The following is a 10617-nucleotide window of genomic DNA, read 5'->3' as shown; positions in this document are numbered from 1 at the left end:
GATTCAAGATTGTTCAAACGAAGGGGTTCACCCATATTTAAATGGGAGATACTTAAAAATTAGTGAAATTTTAATGGCATCCTTTAGAAATCTTAATCACAAGTACATGTACCACTGGATCACAAAAATGTAACGTATGTGGAAGCTTCATTACATAGTGTAGATTCAGATTTTCAAATCATGACCACCATATGTAGAGTTTGGCCATAATAGGCGAATAAAGTTGTACATGGAAAAATATAGGAAAAAATCTTTTTAAATCTTCTTCCAAAATCCGAATGCAAGAAAAGTTTAATCATATGAAAAAATTCATTGCATAGTGAAGGTTCAAGTTCGTCCAAATCAAAACCCCCATGGGAAGGGTTTGGCGACAATGGACAATCAAAGTTTTACAAAGAAATACATAAGGAAACAATCAAAAAAATCTTATTCTCAATAACAGCAAAGGCATGATTAGTCATACTGATAGGAAGCATCTTCAGGTAGTGTTTTTCTCAAATCATTACCCTTGGGGTTATAATGGGGCTACAATTGGTGATGGATCTACTTTTTTCATGAAAAAAAATATATAGGAAAAAGGTCATCTTTTCAAGAACAGCAAAGGCATAATTAGGCTTACTGAAATGGAAGCATTGTTAGGAGTAGGATAGGGTCACAATTATGAATTAAGTTTTATCTAGGAATATATAGGAAAACTAATGTAGAACAGCAAGGTCTAAGAAACTCAGGTGAGCATTGTTGGCCAAGGGCCTCTTGAATTTTATTTTCAGTCAGTTTTTAATATTTAAGCATGAGATGGAAAGCTAGAGGCAGTGATTGTAAACTCACCTGCAAATGAACTTTTCTGATCAAATTTTATCCATTGTCAGCGTTGTCCCTTAACTTTTTCACATTTTCGGCTTCTTCTCAAGCACCACTTGGCCACTTTCAACAAAACTCGACACATACTATCATTAGTTGAAGGGGATTTAAGTTTATTAAAATGAAGGGCCATACCTTTTTCCAAGGGGAAATAATTATGAATTAGTGAAAATTTAATGGCATTATTTATATGCAAGAAAAAATGAACCTTTTGTGAAAGTTTCATTTTCTAGAATAGAGTCAATTTTTTTCACGTCGAGGGTTTGCCCACAAAAGGGGACTTAAATTTTAATTAAGAATATATAGGAAAAAGCTGTTAAAATCTTAAGAACAGCAAACCATGATTGGTCATTTTTTATGGAAACATCCTCAAACAGTGAAGTTTTGTTCAAATTACCCTTGGGAGTAGGATGAGGGGGGGGGGGGGGGGGCAATGAACAATCAAAGTTCTATATTTGTATACACTAGGGGAAAAGAACAGCAGTGACTTTGGGGAGCATTGTTGCCCATGGCCTTCTTTTTCATATTCATGATAGTGACTAGCAGTGAATATTCACTATGCTCTGGATTTTGTCACTCAAAATAAATCTGGACGTTTGTCATACTATTACCTGTTAGATTTAAGAACTAACCTATGTATGTTCATTGGTAAATGCTTCAAAATTCAGAGCTAAGAATCAGTACAAACCAAAACTAGAAGATGAAAAATGTTCATATATATATATATATATATATATATATATATATATATATATATATATATATATATATATATATATATATATATATATATATTGAACACATTTAAATATATACATTTGTGGTATTTCTCCATTATATAAACATACAGAGAGCAAATATCTTCATTTCTGTATGAAGTTTTTCAGAGGTCAGAGGTCAATACATGGTCGAATTACATGGCGTAGTAATATCTACATGGAATAGTACTTCTTTCTATATGTAAACATTGTAAATTAGGTCACACAACTGAAAACAATAAAACATGCCAAACAAAGCCTTGTTTTGTAGTATTTATTAACAAATCTACATTTATCATTTATTTTCTTGAATAGAAATGCATAATATATATGACTTGAAAAAATAAAAACCATGTATTTATACAAATCCGTCTGCTTCTGCATTTTACATGTAAATTATACATGAAACATGGCTGATTATGGAGACTTTAATATTGGGGAAAATTAAATTTGTGAGGAGTTATTGCTCCTCTTTGATGATGAAATTATGGAAAATTTGGATCTATCAAATATGGAAGTAGTATCCTCTGTCCAGAATGTGATTGAAATGAAGGAAAAATTGTTAGAGAGTGCCTTTACATGCCTCCCTCCTCCAGAGACCCCAGCTGTACCCAAAAGATTCAAGTCGTGTACTGAAAATGATCTTAAAAAGTTTGAAGATGCAAGGCAGTCAAAATCTACCAAAATGTATACAAAGTCGGCTATTAAATTATTTCAAGGTAAATAATTTTAAAAATATAAACTTTTTCCTTTAAATAGATTTGAAACAAAGAATAAAATTAAAAAAAACCTTACATTTCTTTTTTTTTTTTAATACTATTAAAAGCTGTTCCCCCTTTCCTAGCAAAGTCGTATAAATATTTCAGATTGGCATTCTGAGGTCTATGATGAATCACTTGATTTTGCTAATGTGACAGCTGAAGTCCTGGCATCACACTTACGAAAATTTTACTGTGAGACCAAACCAAAGGAATGCACTAGAAGGAAAGAAAATATGATTGATGTTCAAACACAGCACTACCATAAGAATACTCTGAAAATCATAAGATCCGCAATCAATAGGCACCTACAAGACATCGGTCGGCCAATTGATATTGTTCATGACACTGTGTTCAAATCAGCAAACCGTACCCTTGATGGGATGCTCAAACAAATGACCCAAAGCGGCGCTTCAAGGCCGACAATGCATAAAACAGTTCTTAATCAACACGATCTCGAAAAAAATTCTTCCTATTTCAAAGCTGCACCTTTTTCACCCATTGTTCTCCGTCAATGTGTCTGGTTTAATCTGTCTGTGCACTTTGTTTCTCGCGGCCTTGAATTTCACCATCAACTGCGTCTCGATTCATTTGAATTCTGTAGTGAGGGCAATACTGAATATGTTGTTCTCCGGCATGAGACTCGTCAAAAAAATTTTCAAGGTGGTCTCCACAGTGATGAAGTTCCTGCTGACAAACGCTTCTACGCTATCCCAGATTCCCCTTTTTGTCCTCTCAAAATGCTTTGTCTCCTCATGTCGAAAACAGAAAAAGGAGCTACTCAACTGTTTAATGTCTGTTTAAAAGATGCTCTCTCTTTTCCAAGTGCCTGTGACATCTGGTACACTTCAAAACCTCTTCAGAAACAATCATTCAGATGCTTCATGAAGGACATATCCAAGTCCCAATCGGAACTCCTCGGATGTCTCGCGAACTCAACAATCAACAGTAACCTCGGATGTAAAACGATGGACGCCATGAGTGAATTCGATGCATTTTGTGAACAGGTCCGCGTAGTAATTCCCACCGAATAATGCAGTGTTCATATAATATAATCCACTTCTCATCAAAAACTCACAATGGTCTAGTTTGAGATGCAATAATCAAATTAACCGACTTTTCTGTGTTTCCTTTTAATTAAATAAAAGGTCCAAATTAAATCAAAGTAGTTATCATAAGACAATTTAATCAAGGAAAGTTAATAACAGCTGGATGAGATAAGGACAATAAGGTCAGCATGGGCTTTGCAGAAGACAAAGCTTATGCTGAGTCTTGTTTAGATATTTCATTTAATTTGCGCGACAAGCAAATTGAAACTTTGAAAAATGTCTTTGAGGTAGAGATACAATGGCGGTACTGCCTACTGGATATGACAAAAGCATTCTTTTTCAGTTATTGCCGTATCTATTGCAGAGAAAATTCGGCAAGCTCGGCCTATGATTGTTTTCATCGTTTCACCGTTAAATTCCATCATGCAAGACCAGGTTAGGCAGTTGTGTTTGAGGGGAGTTAAGGCCATGTTTCTTAACATAGAAGGAACAAGTGGCCGTTACTTCACTTTCAATTCCACGAGGTAATTAAAATATATAACACCTCTCCTTTGACAGTCTTATTAGTCTACTCAGGTCTAAAATAAGAATTTGTTTGTTTGCAGTTGCTTACTGACCCCCTGAAAATGCAACAGACCCAAACTTTTTTCAAGCTTTTTAGTAGTATTACATTTGTTTTAAGTTTCAAGCATTCAGATATTGAAACTTTTCATTTTCTGTTCTTTAAATCAATGGCTTATAACAAATGAAGATTATAAATTATGTTCAGTCTATTTTTGTTATCTAACAAAAAAAAAAAAAAAAAAAAAAACACCCAGCAAACTAGTCAAATATTATAGATCAGGAACTGCAAACAAATATTTTTGGAAGTTTGGTCCCAGCTCTCTTGTCACTAGGCTCTATTTATAGACTTTCATATACTCCTACCCTTTTTATACCTCATATCCTTAATACTCCTCTGTGTAACAAGGGGGTATGTAATATATATAATATTTTTTAATCTTACTTTTAATATTCTTTAAAGTAACGCTAGATCAGGAGTTAAGTAGGTCCACTTTCAGTTTATTTATTTATATATGACCAACTGGGAGGTCTGACCTCTGTATTGAAAAGATAGTCCTATTTTCTGCAAGATGTCAATGAGTAAATAAAAGATAGTCATACTTGAGTAAATTTACTTATTAATAAACTTGTAAACTTAGCCCGATCTTGGAGTTGGAGTTAATAAGCTACCAAGTTTCACAATTTTTTTTTGCCTGACTGTCCCATTGAATCTACACTATTTAATGAAGCTTTAATACAAGTTGTAACATTGTGGTTTTTAAGATGTCACCAAATTTCACTTATTCTTAATTATCTCCTCTTGAACAAGGGCATTACCCTTAAAAAAAAAAACTGATATCCCCTTCACCCAAGGATGCTCCGAGACAAGTTTAGTTGAAATTGGTCAAGTACTTCTGGAGAACTCGACAATGTGAACAGTTTACAGCTGAACGGGCGAATAGGTAGAAATACAAAATGTGATCAGAAAAGCTCACCTGAGCTTTCAGTTCAGATGAACTGAAAGTATTTTCAATGACAACAGCAGTATTTTCAATATATCATACAAATTCCTGCTCCTTGTTTGTTCTTTTCCACAAATTGACTGTAAATTCTCCTTCAGAGATGAGGATGCTGATGGAGCAAGTCAAGAAACCTTTGCATACTCAAGTGTTTCTATGAGTGACTTCCAGAATGGGGGCTACCATTTGATATATGCACACCCCAAGACACTAACAGACAATAAAATAATTGGAAAGATACTGAGAAGTAAACTTTATCAGGATAATGTATGCTGCACAGCAATTGATGAAGTGCACATGATTTCAGAGTGATAATCTATTATTTTGCAAATATATCAATTAGTCAATGTCAAAATCATTAACAAATTTATTCTGAATATGTTCTCAGTACAAAACAGCTCAATCATATATGTCAAAAGCCACACATATTCAATTAAATATAATCAGACATATACATGTAAATGTACATAGGTAAAATTACATATACACATTGCACATCACTGCTGTCATGTTAATGTTCAAAGGAAGGCCATTCCAAGTTTTTTCTCTGTTTAGCGTCCATCCATCTTTAAAAACCTACATATGTACCTACCTCAGTATTCGCAAAAAAACACAAAAGCTAAAAAATAAAACACAGACTTTATAGTCTTAAAAATGACATCATTCAAAGCATTTGATTTTGTTAATGATTTTCTCGAAGAAAGATAAATTCTTTAGCAAAATCATTGTATTAAATTCTTAAAATAAACATAATATTGTAGAAAAATATTTTCAGAAATTGATATAATTAAAAGAATTTAAGAGATTTTGACTAGAATAATCAATTTTAGGGCTTCTGATTTTGTTTGTTTTTTCTGCTATGTTGTGTCAAAAACCAAAGTGCACGCAGACGCTAAACATAGGAAGAACTTGGAAAGGCCTAGTAAATATCAATACAATGGGTCCTAGCAATTTAACAACAGCAGCATACAATTTTAAATTTTGTAGGGGTAAAGAAGTTCGGAAAGCGTTTTCGAAGTTAGGACAACTTACAAGCATCTTTAGTCATGTGCCTCACTTAGCATTGACAGCAACTTCAACAATACAAGATATTCAGCAACTGTGCAACACTTTAGAGTTTCACAATCCTGCTGTTGTCATTGAAAATACAGACAGAATAAACATATTCTATGAAGTTCGGACACGGCTTCCCAACATCAAAAAGCATGAGAAATATGATGAAATCTTGTTAGGTATTTGTGAGGAGCTGAAAGAACTCAAGCTTGATAACCCCGTCACAATTGTATATTGTGACAACTTAGAGGCCATAGGTTACAGTTACATGTTCTGCCAAGACATACTGGGTGACCAAGCATACAGTCCTGAAGGTGAAAAAAAATACCAGAAAACAGAATTTTTGGGCAATATCATAAAGATTATTCTGAAAAAATGAAATTACACATTGTGGCTGAACTTTCCATCAAAAATCCGAAACTTAGATTAGTATTTGCAAGTGTATCACTTTGGATGGGGCTAAACTCACCTTCAGTTTCTAGGGTAATTCACATGCGACCACCAACAAGCATTGAGAAATATGTTCAAGAGGTTGGTAGGGCTAGTCGAAGTGGACAAAATGCAAAAGCAATAACGTACTATAACAATAATGACATTGCAAGTAATCGTAGAGGATTATATCCCATAATGATTGAATATGTCAAGACCAAAACTTGTCTAAGATCATTTGTACTGAAATATTTTGGATTTGGCGGTCAACACCAAGTTCCATCAGAAATGTGTTGCTCTAATTGCAAAGTGGTAGCTACAGGTAACTAATTTTGAATATTAAAATCGGAAACACTCAGTCTGATTCCTCGTCCGAATCATCTGACATAATGTTTAATTCTACTAGACCTCGTCTAAGCCTGTGAACAACATTCATTAAATCCATTCTGAATATGTGTCGAGAGAATGTAAATGGGGACTGTGAAATGTTACGGTAATCACTGAGAGTTCGTCCTAGTATTTCAGTCCATATTTGATTTTCCTTTAAAAACTTTATGATGATGCTGACGTCTCCCATCATTTCAATTTTTTGTGTGTGGTGTTGATTTCCTTGAGTTTAATAACAGAGTCAAAGTTTTCTACAATTGACTCAATCACTGGTGCAGCCTTTGATATGATGACTATGGCATTATTAGTTTTGTTCGAGCCAAGTCCACATATTAATTTTTCAACATTTTGACCTGGTTTTCTTTTAAGATATCTAGCTTTGTTGTTGCCTTTTCCTCCTTTTGTATTAACAAAAGATCCTGCTCGCACACGTAGGGAAAGCTGATGTGACAACATCACTTCGGTTTTCAGAATGTAGTCGATGCACTCAACCATGTACTTTGAGAGAGCAGAATGACTGTAGAAAAATGGTATTGGAAGTTTCAAAATAACATTTGTTCTAGTCTCCTTCTTTGATTGCATCATTGGAATTAATGAGCACAAAGTACCATTGCATAAAACATTTGACATAATTATGCGTTCATCAGTAGAATTCAGACGAATGTTTACTGGAATGATACCATTTTCTGTGTCTATGTTGACAAAAATTCCAGTGGTAGAAGATTTGATTTCATCATATGATAAGTTCATCCTATACTGTTTATCTGCATAAATAAGGTTCAATGAAATTCTTCCATCAATATTAGTTGCTGCTATCTTTGTTTCATTTGATCCAACACACAAAATTAAGTCTGCATTCTCTTCCCCCTGTAAATTGTTAAAAATTACCTTAAATTCAAATCCAAAAGTAACAGCAAATTAAACTAGAAATATATCTTTGGTCAACCTCAGCTCACAGGAATATTAACAAGAGGCCCTTGGACCACATCGCTCACCTGAGCACATTGGCTAAGAAGAAGCAGAAATCAGTTCAGTATTGAATTGGGGGTTGGGGGATTGGAAGGAAAGGAAGATGCAACCAAATTTTCATAAATTCTTAATTATTTCCCCTTGAAAGGGGGCATGGCACATTTATATACTCTTTGTGAGGGGATTTTCAGCTTTGCGGTGCCCCCCCCCCCCTTAATTTAAATAATAAATATATTTGGAATAAATTGTCAATTTAACTTTTAATAAAAGAACAAACCCTTTTTTTTTTAATAAAATAGATGCATTCATAAAAAAAAAATTGTTGCTACTAGTTCCCCCTCTCCCCCCTTTAATGCCACTGGGCTTTTTTTTAATGTGCTGTGTTGCGCATTTTTTCTACACACTGAGTAGGCCTCCATTGACACCCAATGTAAAAATGGCCTGTGGAAAACACTGACATAATTTGCTTAACAGAGGAACATTCATGAAACCAAAATAATAAAACATCTTCAATTGAGCCTTCTATATGCTTGAATATGGATGTACACAAGCTAGAAACATATAGTGTTCAATAATGGACTAATAACAAGATTTAAGGGTGCAAAGTTAGCTATTAAAATTTTAGAACTTCCGAATAAGTTTCATCTTTCTGGCCCAAGGATGCTTTTTGCCAAGTTTGGTTGAATTTTGTCTAGTGAAGAATATGAGACATCAACAACAAATTTTGATCAGAAAAACTCAAGCTTTTGACATACTCCACTGATAGGCAGACACGATTCCTGAAAATACCCTCCCCTCCAACCTTTTTGGCAGGGGTATGAAATCATCTTCTCGAGTCTAGGGTTTCTGATCCACACCACTCCACATAAACCCTCGAAAGAAGAGAACTGACAACAAAATGCCAGGGACGGGTGATTTTGCTTCGTTATATCTGTTAGCTTCATAATATGTTTAGACTCATGGGGAATGAACATCAATTCATTATAAGCCTGTTTTACTGAATACGTTTTGAACTCTATTGACCTCTGTTATTTCCGTCAAAGGTTAATGTGAATCGGAATGAATCAGAAACTCTTGACTTAGGAAGGTTGTATAAAATATGCCCTTAGAGTTTACATACATCAGTCGAAAGAAATTAACATCAATAAATGTACTAAACCAGGTAAAATAAATTCTTTTATACCATAAAATTGGGCAAAATCATTGCTCTGTCCAAGATGCTATCCATAATTTCATTGAAAATCATCTTCTTGTCCTGCGTGTGTTTATTTTTCATGTTTTCCTTTATTAAAGGATGGATAGGTTTGGAAGACAAATCATCCATTTTAAATATATCCATCACCAGTAGTAAAAGGTAAGACATTCCAAAAGTCAAGGTGAATTCTTCATGTGCCTGTTTAATTTGCAGTAAAGCTTTTTAATTAGAAACTAGAGGCGTAATAACGCCAAGAATGCCCCCCGCAAGCAGTTAAAATTTCAAATGCCATATTTAGTTTTAAATTTGTTTGCATCAGGACCAAATTTGTATTTGACCTGTATTTTCTGGAAAAATACCTACATATGCAATTTCAACCTTATACATACATTCCTACAAAATTTAGAGAGCGGAAACTGAAAATTTCTGATTTTTTTCTAAGTTCAAGGGGGATAACTCTGTCAAAAATCATCTGACCATGACTAAATTCGAAGTTGACTTGTGTATACATTCCTATGGCGTATCCGTATGTCAAATTTGAGTTAAATGTTTGCAACTGTTGCCGAGAAAATGAATGGAAAGTCAATGATGACAGAATGACGGAACAGGGTAACACTATATGCCCTCTGCCAATTTATGGCAAGGGCCTAAAAACCCTAAAATGAATTAAAAGTTTATACTGTTTTGTATGAATATCAACAAAAATGTTATGTAGTACATATCTGCAGCAAGTGGTATGTTCATCCAATGTTGTTTATTATAAATGGAACAAAATTATGTCAACCAGGGGTATACGAATAGAATTTTTCAGTACTTGCCCTCAGACAGGTTTCCATCGTAAAATTACTTGTCCTACCAAAAAATATGCTTGTCCTATTTTTGTTTTTAAATAACACAAAATTGAAGCATTAATTTAATATCATTACAGTGAAGGACCAACTTTGACCCAAGATCACTTAGCTCTCCCATGGTAAAAAATAAAAGGGGTAGGGGGGATTTCAAATTCTATGGAGACTTCGTAGCGCGTGCGTGTTCTCCAGTCAATGCTCCAATTTTAATAACAGCAACAATTATGACAATTACAAGAGGCCCATGGGCCACAACGCTCACCTGAGTAACTTTGGCCTTGCTTTTTTTCACTTGATTTCAACCCCCCCCCCTTTTGAACCCGGGTTCAACATATCGCGGTATCAAAATATAATGCTACACCGGGCGTCAGCTAATGCTATTTGTCTAGCCCCGTCAACATTGCTAAAGATGTGTATAAATTAGAGCAATATACTGTAGTACATTTTCCATATTATCTTAATCTTTAAATTACGCAGCTATGTTAAGGCTTCCCGAAGCTTTAAAATGCGCTCAAAACATAATATGTCATTGCGAGGTCGGTTTTGGTTTTAATTTATAAGTATTGAACTTTAGTACTTCCAATTTATATAAAGGGTTTCCTCGGCTATATATTAACATATTTTGTTATGATATCACATGACTTTGTTGATCACGTGACGGTCATTTATAATTTTTTGAAGTGTTTCATATAAATTGCTTCGGCGCAGCTGATTAACACGATAATTATTAACATTTTGTTATATAAAT

At 34.2% G+C, this 10617-nt stretch overlaps 1 pseudogene; it reads left to right on the top strand.

The window, feature by feature from the left end:
* Nucleotides 1–5925: 5925 nt before the first annotated feature.
* LOC133176856 (ATP-dependent DNA helicase RecQ-like) lies at nucleotides 5926–6800 on the top strand (annotated as a pseudogene).
* The last annotated feature ends 3817 nt before the right edge of the window (nucleotides 6801–10617 follow it).

Source organism: Saccostrea echinata, unplaced genomic scaffold (genome assembly GCF_033153115.1).
Source record: "Saccostrea echinata isolate AGI-Se365-2 ecotype Australia unplaced genomic scaffold, CSIRO_AGI_Sech_v1 ptg000083l, whole genome shotgun sequence".
In the NCBI taxonomy this organism is placed as follows: Eukaryota; Metazoa; Mollusca; class Bivalvia; order Ostreida; family Ostreidae; genus Saccostrea; species Saccostrea echinata.
The sequence above is the reverse complement of the archived record's forward strand: the minus strand, read 5'-3'. Positions and strand labels throughout refer to the sequence as shown.